At 38.3% G+C, this 22,782-nt stretch overlaps 1 protein-coding gene across 7 annotated transcripts in view; it reads left to right on the top strand.

Moving 5' to 3' along the window:
• Nucleotides 1–819: 819 nt before the first annotated feature.
• LOC132788886 (uncharacterized) overlaps nucleotides 820–22,782 on the top strand; it is a 48,504-nt gene continuing 26,541 nt past the window's right edge. For 3 of the 7 annotated variants that reach the window (XM_060796600.1, XM_060796575.1, XM_060796591.1), the window contains exons 1-2: nucleotides 821–2,134; nucleotides 16,091–16,132. The gene's annotated coding sequence lies outside the window, so the exon portion shown is untranslated. Of the gene's footprint in view, nucleotides 2,135–2,186; nucleotides 2,784–16,090; nucleotides 16,133–22,782 lie in introns of those variants that run through there. The other 4 variants (XM_060796566.1, XM_060796550.1, XM_060796583.1 and 1 more) reach the window with 3 other exon arrangements.

Here is a 22,782-nt window from a genome sequence, read left to right as displayed (position 1 = left end):
GACTGACGGCTCCCAAGTGGCATTGGCGAAGCAGCGCTCGACGTTGGCTTCCGCAGCGCGAAATTTTACGTTCATTGTTTCTCGTCCTTGCTGTCGCCATTTTCTATTTAGCTAAAAGTTTATTCGCATTCAGCACATTTAATAAGCGCTTATTGTACTTAAGTTTGCATTGTTGGCTGTCGCAGGCTTCATCATTGTAAATGCTTCAGTGTCGGTTGTTGTAGTTGTTATTGTTGCTGTTGCTGCTACTGAGATGACTTTAATGAGCAAAATTCGCTAGCGGCCATTTTGTTTGCTACTTGTATTTTTGTTGTTGCTGTTTTTTTTTTTTGACCCCATCAAATAAGGTTAAGTTATTACAAAGTACTATATTATCAAAGACCATTCCAGCTAATTAAATGTGGCATTAAAATCACGTCTAACCCGACATATGGACCAAATGCAATACAGTGCGCTGTTAATGCATAACAGACAGACCAAATCAACAGCAACAGAGCTGAGACACTCAGACAGACTGAGTGTGCTCGTTATATGGGGCTTGGCTTGGGCTTAACCATGCGCTGCTGTGTTTGGCTCGTGCGCTCCGCAGCACACACACTGTTAGCAGTTTAGTTAGTCACTGCTTAAGTAATCGTGGCGCTCTTCGCCCGCGCACGAAGCTTCGTCGGTCATCGGTTCGTACACGAATCGTATTACAGTTGATGGCATCGAGTCGTCGCGACTTCGGCTTCGGCTGCTGCTGCTGTTACTGCTGCTGGTCGGTTCGGCTGGCTGGCTGGCTGGCTGGCCAGTGCTTCAGTTCTTCAGTAGCCCAACAACGCAGCACGCGGATGCTACGGTTCGTGTTGTTGTTTTTATTATTTTTGTGTTTCTTTCTTGTGGCCTGCGTTTACAAAAGCACAAGCACTCTCTTAAACTTTGAATTGTACGGGTTCTCTCTCGCTCTCTCTCGTTCGGTGTGTTGGCTCTCTTGGTGGTTGCTCTCAACTCGCATGACGACGACTGCGACTGCGACTGCTGTTGCTTCTGCTGCTGCTGCTGCGGCTGGCGGCATTGCTGTTGTTGTGTGTTGTTCTTGAGTTGGCGTTGTCGCTGGCTGCTGCTGCTTCTGCTGTTTGTTGTTGTTATTGTGGTGGTCTCGGTCTCGGTCTCTGTTTTCTGTTTCGGTTTCGGTTTCGTTTGTCTGGCCGCTGCTGCTGCTGCTGGTTTGATTTTTGTGCGCTCCGCAGCGCCGTCGTCGCTCTGCAGCTGCGTTCGTGCGCTTTTTTGAAAATAGTTACAAGATGCTCATCGAAGTGAGTAGAACGCCGGAGCGGTAAATTGGACAAAGACCAAAAAACACCAAAATAATATAACAGCAACTACAACAACAACAACAACAACTCACCAACGCAGACGCCGTTTTTTTGGTTGAGTTCAAGACATCGCAATATTGAACTGTAACTTCCAACAACTGCAACTCAAAACTCATTTCTCAGTTCTCAAATGCAAATTGCAACTGATACAAAAATTTAATCAAATAAATATAAATAAAGTGTGAACGCTGATAAAACAAAACAACAAATTCGAGCTAAAAGCCACATGTGTTGTGTCTACAAAAAATACAAAAAAAAATAAATAAAATAAATTTTGAAATACCAAGTGCAAGTTGCAACAAAATACAACAAATAAAATAATTTTAATTTAATTAAAGTGGCGCGAGTTTTCGCAAGATTCAATCATCGCACAACAGCTTTAAAGTCCATGTCCAAGTAAAGTGCAATCCATGCGGAGCTGCTGTTGTTATTTTTAAATCGCTGACCGCAGAGAATCTAACGCTAAAAATAAAACGGACCAAAACAAAATAACACCAACATACTAAATACAAAATACAAAAATAATAACGAAACACGCGTCGAGTTTTTCCTTCTCTCTACCACAAATATATAAAAATACCCACAAAAAACGCAAAGGGTAAAAACTCGAAAGTGACAAACAACAAAAGCAACAACAACAACAACTGCGGCAACATCATCACCAGCAACTACTGCAACTGCAACACCAGCAACGCTTGCAACAAATTGGAAATAAAAAAACCTCAGAAATAAAATAAAATAAAATAAAATAAAAGTGCGTGCAGCGGCATTTTCCACATGTGAGTGAAAAAATTTTCGTTTCATTGGCCGACGCTAAAAATAAAAAGTAGCAAAACATTTTTTTTTGTTTGCTACATTTTTTACAGACTTTATTGTGCGTCGACAAAAGTAAAAATAACAATAATAATTTACGCCAAAATACGAATAATATTATTATTGATCAATGTGCCAAAGTGAAGTGTATTGTAATATGCAAATGGTTTTGCGTAAATAAAAAGCAAATATACAAACTAAAAGGAAATGTCTAAATATTCACAACACTAACACACACTTAAATGTCACACACAGACATACGCACACACACGAGCACACTTCAAGTTGAAACATAAACAAAAGAACTATTATTAATTTTGCTGCAATTTTCTGCCGCATTTTTGTCGTCGCTATTTTTGGGTTCTTTTTGGTGTTGTTTTCTTTTCCCTTTTTCCGCGCATCTCTTGGATACTTACATACACCAAAACACTTGCAAAAACTCACATAGATACACACTTACATACGTTTCTGCAGTCGAGAGTGTGAAGTTCTTCAATTCTTTGCGTAGACAAAAAAAAAAACATACAAAAGTTTCTCATGTGCGCTGCATTTTCGGAATAATTTTTGGATACGTTCGTCGATTTTTGGGGCCCTTGGGAATAACTTGTGCAAAAGGTTCGTAAATTTACAACTTGAGTGCGTTGTTATTTTTGTGCTGCTGCTTGTAAAGTGTGTTTGCGAAAGTACTTAATAACACTATTTCTCAAATTAAGTATACGTTATTACGTATACGCAGAAGGTGCGCTGCAGTGGATGATAAAGATAGTGGAGTATATGAGGAAAGCTTTTGTTTGCCACATTCTATATGGAAAGCAGTATTTTCAAATATTGAAATTTTGATGTGCAATGCAGTATTTTAAAATACTGAAATTTTGATGTGGAATGCAGTATTTTAAAATACTGAAATTTTGATTTGAAATGTTTATATAGAAAGCAGTATTTTAAAATCCTTAAATTTTATTTATTAATTTTTATATAGAAATCAGTATTTTAAAATACTGAAATTTATTTTAGAATTTTTATATAGAAGAAAGTATTTTAAAATACTGAAATTTATTTTAGAAATTTTATATAGAAATCAGTATTTTAAAATGCTGAATTTTAGAATTTTTGCAAATCCAATTTTTAAACAACTTTAATTTTAAATACAACTCGAAACGTATTTGGAAGTTGTCTGTAATGCGAGGAGTGCAGACAGCTCGTCTCTAGTTGTGAATCGCCTTTTCCAAGGAAAAGAATAAAATACACAACAATAAGAACACAAAAAGAAAAAAGGAGAGTGGGACACACCTGTGTGTGTGTTTGTGGGCAACAAAGAAAGCTACAAAATACATTTTAGATATATATGCAGACATATGTATATATATAGTATAGAATTCGCATTCGTACTCTCGTAAAATGCTGCTTAGCAAAAGTGCTTTGGCATATCTCATTACAAGCCCAAGGATCATCGTAATCATCGTCATCATCAGAGCCGTGGAACCAAGACTTTTGTCTTGTCGTTCGTTGAGCTGAGCTGCAGCCCCTCGCACAATACAAAGAAAACAACACAAATAATGAAAAGAATTGTACAACGAAGAATAAAAAAAAAAAAAAGAACTTTTCTCATTATCAACGCAAGTGTTTTAAACTTTACGGACTTGACGGAGAGCAGAGGAGAATGGTCTTGAGGTGGTTTATAACAATGTAGAACTCAAAAAGCTGAGTGGCAGTCAGTCAGGGCTATGGATATGGCCAGCTGGTCAGTCATTCCGACATTCAGTCAGTTCAGACTTGTTCGTTCCGTTTGTTCTTCAGACTTCAGTCAAGCGTCAGTAATGCTGTTGGCCATAAAAAGCGCTGACAATTTTTTACATCTGTCATAAATTTGCGACACTCGTAAATCTATTTTCTGCATTTTATTTGTTTATTTAAAATTCTTGAACGAAGAAATTCAACAAAAACGACAAAAGCTTCAGCAGCAGCAAACACAAAAAATGTGAAAATGTGAAAATGTGAAGAAGTAACGTCACCGCCAAGTGGGCGACTGATTGATGTGACAATTCCTTAATTAATTTCGGAAGAGGCAAAATGCGCTTGGAGCGCATTTAATTATCCAATCTGGGGGGGATTCTCTTACTCAGCCTCTCAGACAGATCCCGATGCGGGTAATACATCAAAGTAAATTATGGCAAAAAGCAGCATTCACGAGTTTATTCACATTCGACTCGTGTGTGTGGCAAGTTCGAATACCTTTGTTGCAGTTTCCCACGCTTCTCTCTCTTATCACATCAACTAACAACAACAAATTTGTGTGTGTGTATGTGTGTGTTCACTCTCTTATTTTTGGCAATTTAGAATCCCCTTCAAACAGGTTGCTGATAAGCCAAATGCACTGTTGAGTTCAATGACATGCTTTATCATTGCGTTCAGCACAATGTTGAAACAAATTTTTATTTATTTTCCTTCTTTTTTTTTTGGCTCAACATTGTTGATAAGCAAAATGATTCTGAAATTGCCTGCAGAGAAGGCAAAATTCAGTTGCTGCTGCTGCTGCTTGCCCTCTATTCTAATCTAGGTTAATTAAACAACAGAGACTTTTATCATGTGCAAACACAGTTATTAAATATCTTTCGATCTTCACTTTTCACTGCTTCAACAAGTTTGCTTGTCTTGCCATTGATTTAACAGCGCGCTAACATGATAAGCAATGTCAACTGTTAACTTTAACATGCCATGTTAAGCATTGTGTTTGGCTGCTGTTATTAGCAGCGCTTGTCGCTGTTAACTGATAACTCTTTAACATTTGCGTGATATTTCCTGAGGTGTCAAAGTCAATACATTTTTATGATTACAAGGAATTTGAAAAATCTTTTAACTATCTCCATAAATACTTTCAGTGCATTTGCCAATTTTATTTAGCTTAATACTTCACGCCATTCGATCGCTTCCTTTGCGCGTCTTTTGCTTATTAGCATAACGAAATATAATTATCAGAAATATGCAGCACACACAAAAATATTGTATTGCATTTCGGTTTGGTTTGGCTTGCCACCCACCCAATTAAGTTGCCGCCGCCGCCTCTTTATGGGCAGAGACTGCAGTAAATAAGCAAACAACACAAAAATTGTGCGCCATATTTTGCAGCCAACGCACATAAATAAGCTTTAGTCCAAAGCCAACTTGGCCGAGGTTGAGGAGATGGCTACAACAACAACAACAAAAGAGAGTTGTTGTTGCTTTTGTTGTCGTTGTTGTTGTGGTTGTTGTTGGGAAGCAGCCACCAACAAAAGTAGCTGGCAACTGGCCAAAAAGGCATGGCCAAATATGCCGCCTGTTGTTGGTTTTGCTTTTGCTGTTGCTGTTGCCATCTTTCGAATTTGTTTTCATTCTTTTTGGCTACTGTTGAGGCCAATTTTGCAGCCTCCTCTGTACTTGAAGCTGGCATCCTCGAGCCAGCGCACTAATAAATAATTTTAATTGTATTCATTTTCAGTTCAGTTCTTGCGCTGCTCCACTTTGTGCTACAGCAAAAGGCGGCCAAGAATATGTAATAAGCATATGAGTGTGTGAGTGTGAATATGAGTATCAAAGATACCGCAACACATTTCAGCAAAAATTTTGTTCGTTTTCATTGTATTTTTTTTGCTGTGTCTCGGAATTGAAAAACGTGTTCAACGATCAATTCGCTTTGCTTTTGGCCTAGCCCACATTGCTGCCTAGCTGCCTGGCTGCCTGCTTATCGTGCTTGGCACTCATGGATGCCAGTGTCATTTTTGTTGCCAGGTTGTTGCCAGTTTCAGTTTCAGTTACATCCAGCGGATGGCACTCAGTTATGGTCATGTTTACTCTGCCTTGGCATGGACAAACTTTGGCACTGATAAGCAAGAAATAACAACGAACAACGAACAACGAACACACCGTCAGTCAGTCACTCTTTTGTCCGTCACTTTTTTCATCGTTTCTTGAGTCATCGAACACGTCTTGGACGACGCAGAGATATGAACACTGCTTGCTAGCTGACTGGCTGGTGACCAATTGTGAGCATATTGCGCATACGCTCCGTTAAACGACGTCTGCGACTTGGTCACGTCTTGGGTTGTGCACTTTGTGCACAATGTGTTTGCCTCATTTAGTGCCGCTTGCAGTCAACACTGACTGACTGACTAACTGCCTGCCTCTGACATTCTGCACACTGCAGTGGGACGTGCGAATCGTGGAACCAAATAAAATCCCAGCGAACTAATCACAACACGAAAATTCTCCAATTTCAAAAGTGTGCACTGCAAATCACCTGACAGCTTACAATTACAGCACAGAGACTCTTTTGATTAGGTGTAACAAAGAACACACATAAATTGGAATGTCATAATAAGGAAATTTTTATAAAATAGAAGATACTTTTTTCTCATACTACAAATATTTTCTTTGATACAGCGCATTTAATTAGCCTTGGTCATTTCTGTGACAACTGCGTGTTTATTCTGGAAAGACACATTTCAATGACTAAATCACTAAAAAATTCCACTATTCTTGAACAAAGAACAACAAAAAAGAAGAAGTGTAGGGGCTGCAATTATAAATTTATACTATATACTGTACATTCTAAGTGATTAATTTCAAATTCGATGAAAAACGTATGTGACTTGTTCGAAATTATGCAAAATTATGAAATAGGTTACACGCCGTATATGGAACAATGATTCTTATATATGTATTCAGAGAACATACGTCACTCTCAAGTCTGAATCTGCTTGACTAAACTGCGCTGCAGTTTTTAATCTTTTTAGGTGCTAACTGGCGCTAAAAGAGAATTTTGGCTTAAAAGCTGCGATTCTTATGATTCTATAATTTTTTGTTTCTGTGGTTTATCAATATTTCTTATAGACGTAAACTTGTTTATTTCTTAAATATCAAAAAGATCTTAAGTCAACATTTTCAATGTAGAAGAAAATATTCTTGAAGATTTCAATCTAAAATTAGATCTAAAAATGCCAATTAAACATTAAAATCTTGACTTAAGATCTTATTTCAAAAAATTTATTTAAAATCAAAAAGTACTTAAACCAAGATTTGCAATCTTCTTTTTAAGTAAGATTTTAATCTTAAAATAAGATGCTTTCATTCTCAAATTTAGCATAAAAATCTTGATTTAAGATTTTATCAACATATAAATCTTTTTTCAAGATATTATTTTTAAAATCGAGAAAATCTTTAAACAAGATTATACTTCTATTTTTTTGCTTTTCAAGCCAGATTTTTTCTATCAGTGTATTTGTTTTCTTTATTAATATTATCTTATATTTGATATAAAAGTTTTTTATTTAAGAACTTTTATTATTTAGTAACATTTTGTTGTTTTTCTTATAAAAGTTTTAAATAAATTTGCATGCAAATTGCTTTGGCATCACTGTGCAGCTTTGGCGACAAACGACTTAAGCATTGAAGGCGCTTTTCTCTCTCTCTCTCTCTCTCTTATTCCCCACTTTTTCTTCATGGGCAGCGACGTCGACGTCGACGGCGACGCCAGCAGCGGCAGCAACGTTGTCGTCATTTATTGTTGCTTGTTATTGCTGCAGTCGTTGTTGCTGTTGTTGTTGTTGTTGTTGCAGTGCGCTCAATGCGCTCGATATCTGCTGCCAATACATGAACACACACAACTGCAGATGGACACACCCACACAGACACACACACACACACACACACACACAGACGCATAGGCAGGCAATGTTTATAGGTGCATTGTATTTATGCGCCTCAATTCTGGGCCAAGGTAGTTTTTATCTTTCTTGTTGTTGCTGCTGCTGTTGTCTGGCAGCTTTTTTTGCTTGCTTGCTTGCTTATTTGCTTGACTCGCATTGTGGTTTTGTTGTAATTGCAATCCTTGAAAATTTGTTGCACACACACACACAATCGTTCGCAATTATTGCAAACACAAATAAGGCACTCTCGGAACTGTTTTGACCGCCATTTACGCTGTCACGTCTTCAACGGCTGTAACACTGCACCACAACACTCCGCACCCCGCACCACGCTTCCTGAATTAACTCCCCTTCCCTCCCCACGCATTCCTTGCACTTGTAATCGCAATCGCAACACAATTTCTTCGCTGAGTTCGTTTTTATTTCATTTTTCTTTTCGTTCACTTTACTCTCGCATTTATGTATTTACTTAATTTTCGTTTTTATTTGTTATTGTTGTTGTTGCTTTTATCTGAGCAAACGTCGCGACGGCCGCTGCACGTTTTCTTCTCTATTAGTCACAATTTTGTTGTTCCCTCCCATTTTGTTGCTTTCCGTTTACACAAACACAGACACACACACACACATACACATACAGAGTTGAAAGCAATAAGAAAACAAATGGAATGTGTACACAAATTGAAGATGTATTATAGTGCAGCAGCTAATACAACAAATACAGTGAATACTGCCTAAAGCAAACATTGGCATTGCAATTGATTTCTCAATTGAGATAGATAGATGTGTGCACACAAGTTTTGCCATTGGAATATTGTTTTAGCAACAAGCAAATGAATATTTGCACAGTTGTCAATAAACTACAATCACAATACAGTAGGAGCTGACTAAGAAGGTTCTGCATTCAATCGCAACAATGTACTACAATTTATGTATAAGAGATCAATATACAAAATATGTTAAACCAAAGCAACATATTTGAAGCAATTTCTTGACTATAAATATTTATTACATTTTAGAATCTCAACGAAGATAAATCTGTTCACCTTTTCACTTTGCAATAGACATCCTTAAAGTCTCAAAACGTCAAGCTGTTGTGAATTTAAAACTCTCGCAATTTCGTTCATTTAGTAAATCGCATTTAATTCCATTTGTTTCCTCACATATCGTGCTCCATAAATAAATATTGAATTATTTCAAGCTGACAGCAGCAGCAAAAAGGAAATCTTTAAGTTTGATTTCTAATTGAATATTTGCAATTGGAATTGGTCCATTTAAGCTTTCATGCAGTGCTCTTTCCTGCTCTATCGTTCCTTCTCTTTTAGCTTTTGTCATCTTATTTGATGACGCCTGCTGCTGCTGCGAATTTCCATTACAACAATTGGCACTTGCAACAATTGGTTGCCAAGTCAAATGAATACAATTGCCATGTTGGCCCTTCCCAGCTTTAGCTTCGCTTCCTCCATCTGCTTCTGCTACTGTTTCTCCTCCAGCTTCTCCCTTACGGCTTTCTTTTGCCCTGGCATCGTGGCAGCATTCATTGGGACACACAATGCCAGCCGACTGTCAATGCCATTGATTTGAGTGTGCGACTTATGTTTGCCAGCTGAACGCCTTTCAGTTTGAATCCCTTATCCCCCACACTCTGCCACGCCCACACTAAGTCGCCTTCTTCCGCTCTGCCCGCAAATTTGTTGGCAGAATCCTCTCTAGCAGCATTTCTCCTTCTTCCTTGTTTCCATTTAGCTTGTGCAATCAATGACTTTGCCGCCGTCGCAGCTTTTCGCCTCTATCTCTGTCTCTGTCTCTGCCTCAATGTTGCCTTTGTCTCTGCCACACACCCACACACATGCACATAGATACCGCTTGCATGCTGCTGCGTTGTCAAACTAAAAGTGCAAAAGTAGCGCAAGAAAAGTGTACACTGTGCAAACTTTGTTGCCACTTTGTTTTGCCTTAAATTTTTGTGTTTTCTTACGCCACACACACATACAAATGTAGCGGCCACACCCCCTCCACACACGCCCACTTTTCACACCCAAGATTTTTATAAGTCTGGGCGTGGCAACAAAAGTCACTATCACAACTCACGTGCTCAAGTTGGTGTGCAGCGATTTCTCTCGAGGAAGTATCTGAGCATCTCTTGCCTCTTGCTATCCAACTATCCATCTATCTATCTATCTATGTGTCAGCTATCGTAGTTATCCTAGACCGAATCCTAGCGCTACGTACATTGTCCATTCACTTGGTTATGCAACAGAAATGTGAATGCGAATGAATCTTTTATGCCCACACACACACACACATTCGCATAATTTAATCTGCCCTCGCTCTCTCTCCCTCTGTATCTGTATCTGTATCTTGCTCTCGCTATTTGGCTCGTATCTTGTTCTATTTGGAAAGCCAGCTTGTAGATCTGCCAGCTCCCTCGAGGCCTTGTTTAGATTTATTGCTTTTGCGTTCTATTCTCTGTGCTCTTTTCACTTGATAATTGATGAATGTTGCGAATACTGCTTCACACCCAAACCCACAAAAGTATTTGCTACTCGTTCTGCTTTTAGTTTTTGACTGTTTATTTACTCGAGATTAGTTGAACAAAATGCAATAAAAATTCCAACTAAATGCTATTCAAACTAACTCAATTGTATTGCTTTGATATATCAAATTTCATTTTATTTAAATGTTATTCATTTCATGCGAATTTTTTAAATTTATTGCCCATTTTACGAGCAGCTTCCCCAAAATAAAATAAATAAAGGCATTTCAATCAATGATTCAATTAAGTCAAGTGCACCTCACACACACACGCACATTCAAGAGTATATGTACGTGTACGTGAGTGTGTGAGTGTGTGTGTGTGCTCTAGGCCAGGCCACAGGCTATTACCCCAGATCAATTTGCGAGCGGGCTTAAACTGTCATCAAAGTCATTTTGCAGGTGTGAAAGCGTGAATAAGCGGCAACTGCAAAACGCACAAAGTACAAGGCACAAGGCACCGTTCTCTCTCTTGGGGGGTGGCTGAAAGTAATGTGTCAGAAGAGGGGGCCGGGGGCAGGCAGCACATAAAGCTCGACAAGGATACGTGCCAAAATGCTAGCAAAGTAGGCAACTTAAACTCAAATCCTATCGCAAATGAATGGCTTCAAAACAACGCAAAAAAAGCGGAAACAAATGAGAAAAAACTGTTGCTTGGGGAGTGCGTGACTAAGAGATACCTATTAAAAACAATGAAAATATATTTAAGTAAACAAGATACACTAAGCTGAAGGCCCTCGCTGCCATTGCTTTATCATTAGCGTTAGTATTAATTTTAATTATAGCTAACCTTTAAATAAATAAATAAATAAACAAGATACACGCTACCTAATTTCAATAGAATTAAAAAAGTACTGTAAAAATATTAAAAATAAGCCGAACACATATATTACATTCCAAAGATAAGCCAGATTTTACTTTTGTTCTTTCTTGTTCAATTTGGAAAATACTAAACTATACCGAAAAATTACTGCATTAATTAAACACGATAGAGTACAAAATATACCAGATTTTAGTTTTACTCTTTTTTTGTGCAAATTGAAAAAATACTAAAATATATCGAAAAACCATTAGAATCGAAATATACCACACAGTAGAAAATATACCAGACTTTACTTCTACTCTTTAGCTGTGCATACTGCATGTACTATTACATTTAAAATATACCACAGAATTTCAATTATACCAGACTTTACTTTTACTCTCTACTTCCACAAGATTATCACACCCTTTAGCAGCGCTACTTACAGGGTATGCAGGCTCAACAATTGAGTGACGCTGCATGGCGACAGTTTAATGATGGCGGCAAACAAAAACCCAAAAGGCAAAAGCAACCAAACAACTCTCGAACACTCGCAGGCAGCTGTTTATTGTTTATGCGTGTGAATGATTGCTGGCGCCTGCTGATGACAAGTGTTGCGTGTTTTGAATATAGGACTATGGCTTACACTTATACTTATACTTATACTTACACCCAGAGACACCCACAACATATTGTGAACACTGTACATGAGTACTCATACTCATACTCATACTCACACTCATGTGAATATACTCGTACAATGGCTGTTGTCAAGCACGCCCTTCTAATGACAACACAAGGGAATATTTCTCAAGCTGTGTTCTGTGGTGGCTTGATTATAATATGATACTCGTCTAATTCTTTGCCTGTTATTTGTCACTGCGAAGTGGCTCTTCAAGTGTCCCGAATACTTGTACGAGTACTCGTATTCGTACTTATATTCATGCATATTGTTCACGAGTCACTTCAAAGAGCAACAGCTAAACACAATCATTTGTCAGCCATCAGCTTCAGCGAGTTGTTAACGATGCTAAACTATAATTTGAACTTTTCTAGCAGCTCTTTCCAATCTGAAGCTTCTTCTAATTGCTTGAAATGAATCAATTTGTTTTCTCTATTCTATACTTCTTTTTTTCTTCGTTCTTTTAGTCGATATTAAGAGAATAATTTGGTTCAATTAAATGATAAAAAAAAGTGCAAAAATGTAGTCTGTAATATCGCAAATAATGATAGATATTTAAAATATTTAAATCGAATTCAGCATACGCTTTGAGAATTTTGTTAACAACGTATTCAATTCTCTAGGAATAAACTACTTTAGCCTGGCAAGCGCATTTTCATATTGCTCGTCAGCTACAGTTGATTATCCAGTCTCTTGTTTCCTGTCTGAGGCACTTGTAACTTTCCGCTGCATCGGCTGCACTTGCTTAACACTATTTGCGCACAATTTCTATAAATATGCCACTTTATTTTCGTAGTTTTCGCTGCAGCTGCTGCACAGTTCATCGTTGCTGCACGACTGAACTTTTGTTTGCCAATTGTTCCTTTTTGCATATTTCGTTACTGTTGTAGTTGCTTCAACTTTGCGTTGAGTTTCCGTTTTTTTTTTTTTGCTTGCAGATTTTTCCCTATTATTGGGCGTAAGCATAACAAGGGAATTGGGTAAAACGCTTTCCATATGCTGCCAATCTCATCAATCATCCACATACAAAACAAAGTGTCGAACAACAAGCAGCAGCAGCAGCAGCAGCAAAAAAGAAATAAAGAAGAGCAGGTTAAGGTTATGGCCGCCATATGTTGAACGTGTGCGCCTAAAAGGCTGCAGCAATTTCGTTGATTAGTCCGATGTCTGCGGGAATTTGCCTGAGCCTCGCTATTCGCCATTCGCCTTTCGCCTGGCCCTTTGGCCTTGTCCTCTCGCATAAAAACTAAACGACACACAAATACACAGACACCGGCACATAATTGATACACACACACGCATACCCACAACGCACACTGTTTTGCCTTGTTGTGCAAGCAGCCGAAGGGCCAACAGACTTTTTTCCTTTTTTTATATTCTTGTTTGCTTCAAGTTGTAAAAGACGCCAAACGTACAACTTTTTACAGTGTTTTTTTTTCTTCTTTGAATACTGTCGGCATTTTTAGTTAGAAATACTCTGAATTCAATAGAGCTTACTGCTAAAAGATAAAAAAAAAAAAAAAAACGTAAACTATTTTTATCAACAAAGTTTACAACTTTTACCCCAAACTATGCCATAGTTAATGCTGAGGAATTTCTAGAAGGAGTTCAGAGCTTGTTGAATGCCCCATGGAAATTGTTCGTAAGAAAATCTTGCAGAAATATGTTTTTGAGTGTGTGCGGAAATTCGTAAAAGATTTGGCGCATAAATTAGCCAAACAATTTCCACCTCATCGAATCGTCATAAATCGGGGAATCATTTTAATTTTTAATTAATTTTTGCGATAAATTTCGCCTGTTTCATGTCATGCAATCGCGTAATCTTCTTTTCATTTTCTTTGTGCTATTTTGCTTTATTTTGTGCTATTCTGTGCTCAGCTTTAAGGCCATCCGAATGAGTCATGCCAACTCGCATCATGAGGGATGCTGTTGGCTGGCAACGTCCTGGCATCCTCAAATCCTGGCATCCTTGCTAGTCTTAGGCTGGGGTCGCACATTCTCGGGGCTCGTGGCCACCTTTTTGGCACAGGTGTACACTGATATATGGCACAGGGCAAAGTCGTTTTAGGCTTAGGTCGTCTGATATATGTGGCCACGTGGCGAGGCTGTTTCCGCCTCCTTCTTTCTGTGTGTGTGTGTGTTATTTTGGCAGAGCGCGCATTTGAGTTTTCTAATCAAGGTTATTTTATGTGCGCCAAGCGCGCATTTAATGCCAAAATTACATTTTTAGTTATCGTTTGCGGTCGTTTCTTGTGGCAATCTTCATCGTAAGCTGCGTCGTATACGTGATAAATTCAAGTCGACTCGCATTATGTAAATACTCGCGCATATATATACTGAATATACTAAATACTGAATACATTTGTAGCATTGCAGACACACACACACACACACACACCCACACACATTTAACAGTTTGTGCCCTTTTGCTAATTAGGCCACAGTGCGGGGGAGTTCTGTGTGCATCCTGCGGCGACGCAACAACAAAAGCCAATTGTTTGCCAAGACACAACCATTATCGTTAACCGAAAGGGACAGCATCAGCATGGGAGAGGGATAGGGAGAAGGAAAAAGACAGCCCAGACAGCTGAGACAAAAGGCGGCACTTGAAGCCGCCTTGACTTGCTGCCGTTCTATCTGGTTTTAGCCAAATTCCTTTCCCCCCAACCAGTTCCGCTTTTGTTTGCCGCATTGTCAATTGTGTTTTTGGAGACTCTGCGCATATGCAACTCTGACGTTGCCTGATGGCTGATGGCTTTTTATGGCCTCTGTCTCTGCTCAGCATTATTACGATTATTATGTTGGCCGACTTGGCTTATTGTCTTGTCGCATGCAAATTGCCAGCGACTGCCAATTAGTTGGTTGGCCAAAAAAGCGAATCGTACTTAACAAATTTCAACTTGTCCACCCAGCGCTGAAAAGTATGCTATGCAAAGCGATGACAACACATAGATAATGCGCAATTGTCTGTGCTAGTATTTGTGTGTTTGTGTGTGTGTGTTTGATAGACAACTCAATGCTGCTCTATCCGCTCACACATTCATCAATCAATCAATGCGATGAATGCGCTGCTGGGGTTTCTTTTTTTTTTTGGGGTCAACGTGGTTCGACATTACAGCCGCCTGTGCAATAACTATCTCTCATAGTATGTTATATGAGAGTGTGTGTGTGTTTGTGAATGTCAGCTGTAAAGTGCTTAATGCAGCAATGAGCAGGCGATTGATAGAGAGAGAGAGAGAGTGAAAGCAGGACAACATACAAAACACACCGTGCAGCACACAGATGTGGCATTGGCATTAAGTGCTTGTCAATTTGCTTTGATTTGACACTCGTTTGATTATCGAAATTTCGCTGCAGATCGAGGCTAAATTTGATGCAGCACCTAAATACTCTATCTACATTTGCCACTATTTTGTATACAATTGAAGCTGTAATTATAAGCAGAAATAATTTAAGTAAGCCGACTGTTACTTACCAATTTAGTTTGTATTTGTATTGAGAATTGGGCATAAACTAGCAAGACTTCAGCGCACAGAAAATATTCTGAAATTAAAATTAAATCTTGTAAAGAATATACATATAAAAATAATAAATTAAGAGCATTATCTTAAATATATGTATTAAGAAAGAAGAAGTAAGAAAGCTCCCATTTTTAATAAAAGCAAAACAGTGCTTAAAATATACCAAATTAATATACCAAAAAAAATACTTAAATATAATATTCGATATTTTATTACGTATAATATAACCAAAAATAATAAAATATATTTGTTATATTTTGTTTATTGAAATATACCGTACTAAATATAATATTTGGTATATTTATATACTATTACGCTCAAAATATACCACAATAAATGCTATATTTGATATACTATAACGTATAATAAACAGAAAAATAATCATAAAAAATATACCAAGTGATATATTTGGTATATTTATATACTATTACGCTCCAAATATACCGTAATAAATGATATATTTGATATATCCATATACTATTACGGTCAAAATATACCATATTGTCAACCTAATCAACTAATGTGCAACTACAACAGCCGTTTTTTGCAACACACTTGAGTTAAACACAACTTTGGCACACTTGATCATAGTTATAACCAAAATTTAAGAGCCAAACTTCACATTTATATCGCTACTACTTTAACCATTGAATAAAATTCATATTTATACACATATTGATCTAGCTTTTACTTTCTCATTTTAGCTGACATGTTCAGGGCCAATGACAGACCCAGTTTATCTATTGGTAAGTTGAGCTTAATAAACATTTTGGAATGAACAAGCGAAAACTCATTAAAAGTAAATGTGCGCTAACAATTTAAACTTTTTGTGTGGCAGCCAAAAGACGCGATTTTTTTTTTTTCCTTCTTTCCCTCCAAAACAAAACGAGCTTACAAATTGTTACCCAAACTGACAAACAGACACAGTAAGAGAGAGAAATGGAAAGGGAAAGGGCAGAGGAAAGGGAAGGAGACGAACCCGACTCTTAAATAGCTAATCAAAAATACATATTGACACCACAATAAGCTCAAGTGGTGTTGAGCGTGTGTGTTTGGTGGTTGTTGCTGTGGCTGTGGCTGTGGCGACTGCCAAACAACTCAAATAACAATTTTCCAAGTGAGAAAAATAACGAAAAATTTCATATGTGCAAAGAGCTCAAAAGATTTTTCATGCCAAAGTAAATAGCAGAGTGTGTATGTGAGTGTGTGTGTGAACTTGATAAAGTTAAACAGACAAGGAAATACTTAAATTAATCATACGTCATGTTGTACAGATATATGCATAAAAACTTGTCGTCTACATGGAAATTTCATTAAATTTCAAGTTTGGCTGTGCCAAAAGAGCTTGAAGTGTGCTCTCGAGTTGTTCGAGTTCATGTTCGAGTTGTTGTTTGTGTTATTATTGTTGATCTCGATGCGAGAGAGAGAGGGAGAGAGAAAGAGCGAGAGCAGAGAGAACGCCCCTAAACTGTCATTAGTTGAAATCACATGTCATTGACAGTGAAAAGTGACCCCAAAACTCAAACAAGGGTTTAACATACATACATATATAGTATATATAGATAAATACCTATCACTGTGTGTGTGTGAGTGTGTGTGTGTATTGCTTTGTTCCAAGTGTGAACTATAGCCATTGTTTTTGTTGTTGGGCGCTTAAATGTTTGCCTACGTGTCAGCCACTGTCAGTGGCAGTGACGTCGTCGTCGTCGCCTCTTGTCTATACGCCTCCAGCTTACCAACACCCACGCCCACGCCTTTCACAACTCTCTCACTCTCTCCCTCTCGCATTGTTCTGCCCACAAATGCTTCATGAACTCATCTGCTGCCTCGCACATATGTTGAGTCCTGTTTTATGACAGTTCATTGATATTCATTTGCCTTTGCCTGTGTGTAGCATGTGCCTCAGTCTATGTGTGTGTGTGTGTGTTGCTGTTGTTTTACTCATTCTATGCTTGCCCTCAGTTGACTGCCGCTCAAATTGCCTCCTTTTCATTGGTTTGCCAGAGACAACAACAGCAACAATAAAAACACCATTCACTCAACGACAAAGAGAATGCGATTCAACCAGGAAATTCAATTAAAAACGCAAATGGCGGCGACATTTCGTTGTGTCTCTGTATCTGTGTGTATGTGTGTGTGAGTGCCACAAATCGGCTTACGTATCCTGTGCTCTGCTGCATGTCCTGTTCAGTATGTCCAGCTGCAAAGTCAATCAAACTGAAGTTTGATTTCCTGTGCAACGCTTTTCCCAACTCTTATTGCATACTTTATAGCCATTCCCTTGCCACATGCCGCATGCCACACACACACACACACACACACACACACACAATCAATATGGCTTTCAGATTCGTTATAGATTCATGTCCGGCTACCTTTTTTTTTCTTTCTTCTTTTTGTTGCTGCTTCTTTCTTCCTTCTTGCATGAATATGAATGCACTTCTTCGAGCACTTTTTTTTATGTGTTTCTTTCTACTCGGCAAAAGTTCTTTCGCCTTTCGTGCTGTTTGTCTTTTTATCTGTTTTTCATTTTGCTTGTCTTTTTTTGCTTTTTTTATGGCATCAAAGTCTTTCCTCTAAACTTGCTGCTGCAACGCAAATAACATTTTATATCCGCTTGCGGTTTTCATTCATTCTCTCCCAAAACTCGTTTCCTCGCATTTTCCACATTTCGAGATGGCTTTAAAGAGCTCAAGTGGCGTGGCAGAGGTTGCACACGAAAACTTACTTTCCTGCCACAACGAAAATCTCATCAATTTTTCAATGCTCACCTGAGGGAGATGACTTGGGAGCGTCGAATTCAAAACAACAACTAGCAACAAAATTAGCCAAGTTTTGTTTTGGTCAAATATCAAGCGAAGCGTAAATTTCAACCTCCTTTCATTGATATCCATCTCTCTATCTCTATACAATTGTCTCGCTCTCTTTCGCTCTCACTCATTCGCTTTCTCTGTCTGACAGACATAGACACTTAATCCGCACGTTTACACCTCAAAGCACACACACAAAAGTAGCGCTTCGTCCTGTGGCAGAGAGTCTGCAATAAATTCGTGTATCTACTTAATAATTAACTCGCCTAAACTTTTGCCACCGCAACAACAACAACAACAACGAGAAAAGATTCCCATTTGCCAGGCCATAGAACAATATGACCCCAAGAGCTGCTGCTGTCAATGGCACATTAAAGTGGCAAACAAAAGTTGGCAGTCGGTGTCGTTTGCAGTTAATAAACATGCTATCAATAGCCCTGCCAAACGCTTTAAGATTTTTCTGTTGTGAAGCAAATTAAATGCAATGAATGCGAAATTAAACAGTAAAGTATTTACTTTACTCAATTTTCTTAAAGAAATTAAGCTTTGAAAACATTTAGCATTTATTCAACAAGGTAAATGTTTTAATATTTTGCTTTAGAATAAATTAAATGCAGTCAATGAATGTTAAACTAAGTTCGTAAAAGTCTTGACTCTGTTAGAAATATAAATCTTTGGAATAAAAAATTATGAATAGATTCAGACAATTTTTCATTCTAAATTCTTAAAGTCCATATTTATAAATACGTTTTTGTGTAAATGAAGTTCAGTTAAGTTAAGTTAAGCTTGAAGTTAGCCGTGTCAAAGGCTTTAAGTTAATTGTATAACATTAATTATATGCAGCCAATGAATACCAAATGAAGGTAAGCAAAAGCTTACATGTACAAGTATAAATACAATATATATGTGTATAAATTTTTGTGTATAAAATCAAATAGTCTAGAATCCATTTATCAAAAACCGAATTTAAGGCCCTAAAAGATTTATATTTATTGAAGCCAATAAACTACTTCACTCAATTTTCTTAAAGATATCGAATTTTTGTAATAAAATAATAAATCTGCATAGTTTGCGTTTTTAATTAAAAATGCAAATTCCATGTTTTTAATTCCTGCATAGTTTCAGAATATACCTTAAAGGCATCGAATGGTTTAAAGCAAGAAATATCAAGTTTAGTAGTAACCGCAATCGATCAAAAGCAATTCCCTTACTTTATTTCAATATTTTTTAGTTAACCTAATTAAAGCAACACGCTTTGCCGAGCGCTCTTCAAGGCTCCCTTCTTATGGCAGCTGTTTTTATTATATTTTATGAAAGGAAAAGATCGAGGAATAAGATGAGATGATTACAAGCAAAATTTTGACGTTACTTTAATTGCACTTGAACTCGCAGCAGAGCACAAGTTGTGCGAACCTTTTGCCGAGAGACGACCCCAACAGCGCACCTCGATGTTGCCCCTTGGCAGCCCCTTTATACCCTGCTCCCCCTCCCGCTTATTCTCCGAGAAACCCACGGCTCGGAGCAGTTCAAGTTAATTTGCTTGGCGTCGGCTTGACGATGTTCCAGTTGCTCATTAATTACAGCTTAGTCGACGGCCCCTAATGATTTACCTGCAAATGCTGATGTTGTTACCTGTTCATCTTGTTGTTGTTGTTGTTGCTGTTGCTGGTAATGGTGCAAGTTTTGCGTTTTATTATTTCTTGATTTCTTTACTCGAACCGAGAAGCAGAGCGAATTCGCTCGTTGTGCGGCTTCTGTTTGCCTTTCTCTCTCTGTTGTTGTTGCTGTTGCTGCTTGTTATCCTTCTGCTTTTCTTATAAATGCCTCGAAATCAAATACAAGCAACAACTTTTCGCCTTTCCATTTGTTCATTCATCTCCTTATCTCCACTCCCCTCTTTTTATGAACATTTCTTCTTATTTTTCGCTTGATTATTTTAAGCGCACGCTATCTGACCGTTGAATTTTCCTTTCTTTTCTTTACTTGTCTTTTTTTCGAGTTTCGTTGTCTTTTCCCCCTATTTCTTTTTCTTTTTTTTTTGGGGCGGGGGGCCCGCCACGCCCACGCTTTGCGCATTTAATTAAGCAAATAGCAGCAGCTGAGCTCAGTATTTTCATCGTTTTCTCTTTGGGTTTTGTTTTTATTATTATGTAAAGCACTCGTTGCCCTTTTGATGCTTATTCTTTGCGGTCTTCGCACTTGTTGCCCATTTTGTGGCATACTTTTGTGGCGATTTCTGCTGTCGCTCTCTCTCGCTTTCGGGGAAAATATTGCGCTAGGCGTGCGAAGCGGGGTCAAAGTGGAAACTCTTTGCAAATTTGTAGCTAAGAAACGCTTTAATATTTAACTGAGTAAACGTATTTTGTGCTCTTAAGTGAATTGGTTATGAATGAAACTATTAATTGCATTGAATATGATTAATTTGAAGAGGTATTCGAGTTAACGTGTAAGAAAACTGTTGTCAAAAATTGAATGTCAACTCATTTTTAAAGATTTTCAATAAAAAAGACTAATCAAGATAGAATAAAGGCGAAATATTGATATATAAACATATAAATTTTAAAATATACTAAATAAATATACCACAAAAATACTAAAATTATACCAAAGGTAATTGTTCATTATTGTATGTATGTATGTATATACTATTTTAAAAATATACCAAATAAATATACCACAAAAATACTAAAATTATGCCATAAGCCAATTGTATGTATGCATACAATACTATTTAAAACTATACTAAGTAAATATACCGCAAAAAATACTAAAATTCTGGCAAACTCTGGTTTTGCTATATTCACATATTATTATATTCAAAATATTATATACCATAGAGTGCAAAATATACCAGATTGTCAAGCAACTAAGACCACTATCCGTTTTTGCCCAGGCAAAAGTATTTCTTTAAAAAGTATTTTTTTCAATTCTGCAAATTCAGATAGCTGAAGCTAGTCCCTTATCAATAAAGCTATCTATTTTCCCTTCTTAAATTGACTTGTCTTTTTTGCTAGATCATTAGTTTCGGTGCCATATGCCACATGTCTACCCACTGCAAAGCAGCCTTGTTGCCACTTTCAATCCACCCCAAAAGAAGACTCAACGTTGCACATTGATTCCATTCATTTTGGGGGGCAATGGCAAAAGTACCTTGTGGCAAACTTGTCGTCTGTTGGCAGTCGCTTTCAACTGCACTCACTGCCAATTTGCAACTAAATTGCAGAGCTGTCATTCGTGCAACCAGCAACAACAACAGCAACAAATAAAAACAGACTCACGTTTGCTAGCAGCAAATTTAATACGAAATATGCTACTACGCGACGTGACAACTGGGGAATTGAGTGTAGAGTGCAAAACGAGGACTCCACATCCATATCCACAGAGAGAGAGAGAGAGAAACGAATCCAGTGTGCTGGCATTTCAACTTAACCAAATAGCATGCCCCGTTGCACAGTCAACCAACCGCAGGCAGCTGCCCCAGTTGAAAACCTTTCGCCTGCTGGGAGATGATAGGCAGAAAAGAAAAGCACGGAGGCAGGAGGCAGGCAAACAGGCAGCACCCGCAAACCTAATTGAATTTTAATAAAATTTTAAAGCAATTAACTTGCGAGCGAGAGAGTTTGCATTAATTTGCAACAATTAATAATGCATTAAGCCAGACAGACAGAGAGAGAGAGAGAGAGTGTAAGGGAAGCCAAAATGTCAAGATTGCAGCAAGTTGCAGCGACTGAGACTGAGACCGAGACAGAGACAGAGACATGATGGCAAACAAGGTCGCCATGCACGGCCAAAGACAACTTAATTAACCTCGACCTTCTCCAGGCAACGTCGGCCAATATACGTATGTATATGATATACAAGTTGACGTCAGCCAACCAAGTCTCAAGTCTCTATCTCTATCTCCTTCTCTCGCGGTCGCCGTTTTGCCAAACAAGCCACGTTCAATGCCATGTGTGTGTCAGTGTGTGTGTGTATGTGTCGCCAGTTGACCATCGCTGTTGCCACATTAAGACATCAATAATAAAATAGTTAATAATGCGTGTGCGTGCAATGTAAATATGAGCATAAAAAATGACAACGACAACGACGGTGCTGTGCTGTGCTAATTGCCAATTCACCAAAGCGAACCAAGTCCAAGTCCAATTGCGAGTGCCAAGTTGTATGCAGCAGGTGCGAGCGAGTCGGCAATCGAATTGTATTTCATATGTAATTTTGCGCATGCGCAACCCGAAACAAGCTTCGATCTGTGCTCGCTCTCTTCTTCGTCTTCTTCCCTCTCTTTACTCGTAACCAGCTGAGCGACGCCGGCAGCCGAAAACCTGTTTGGCAGCCTCTCTTAAAATGTTGCACAAGTGACAACTGCAGCCGCTGCTGCTGCTGTTGCCATTGCAATTTCAAGAACCGGGTCAAGGTTATTGCTGCAACCGCGACGTTGTCGCCGATCACAGCCAGCGGCAAAGTCGACGCCGCGACGTCAACAGCGACGTCGACGTCAGCATCGCTTTCGCCTTGTTCGCTTTACATTGAAAGTCAAGTTCGTGCACATGTTTGATTGGCATTGGACACAATGGCGTGTTTTGGTCTGA

The sequence above is a fragment of the Drosophila nasuta genome, chromosome 2L (assembly GCF_023558535.2).
Source record: "Drosophila nasuta strain 15112-1781.00 chromosome 2L, ASM2355853v1, whole genome shotgun sequence".
Lineage (NCBI taxonomy): Eukaryota > Metazoa > Arthropoda > Insecta > Diptera > Drosophilidae > Drosophila > Drosophila nasuta.
This window is presented reverse-complemented; position numbering and strand designations above follow the sequence as displayed.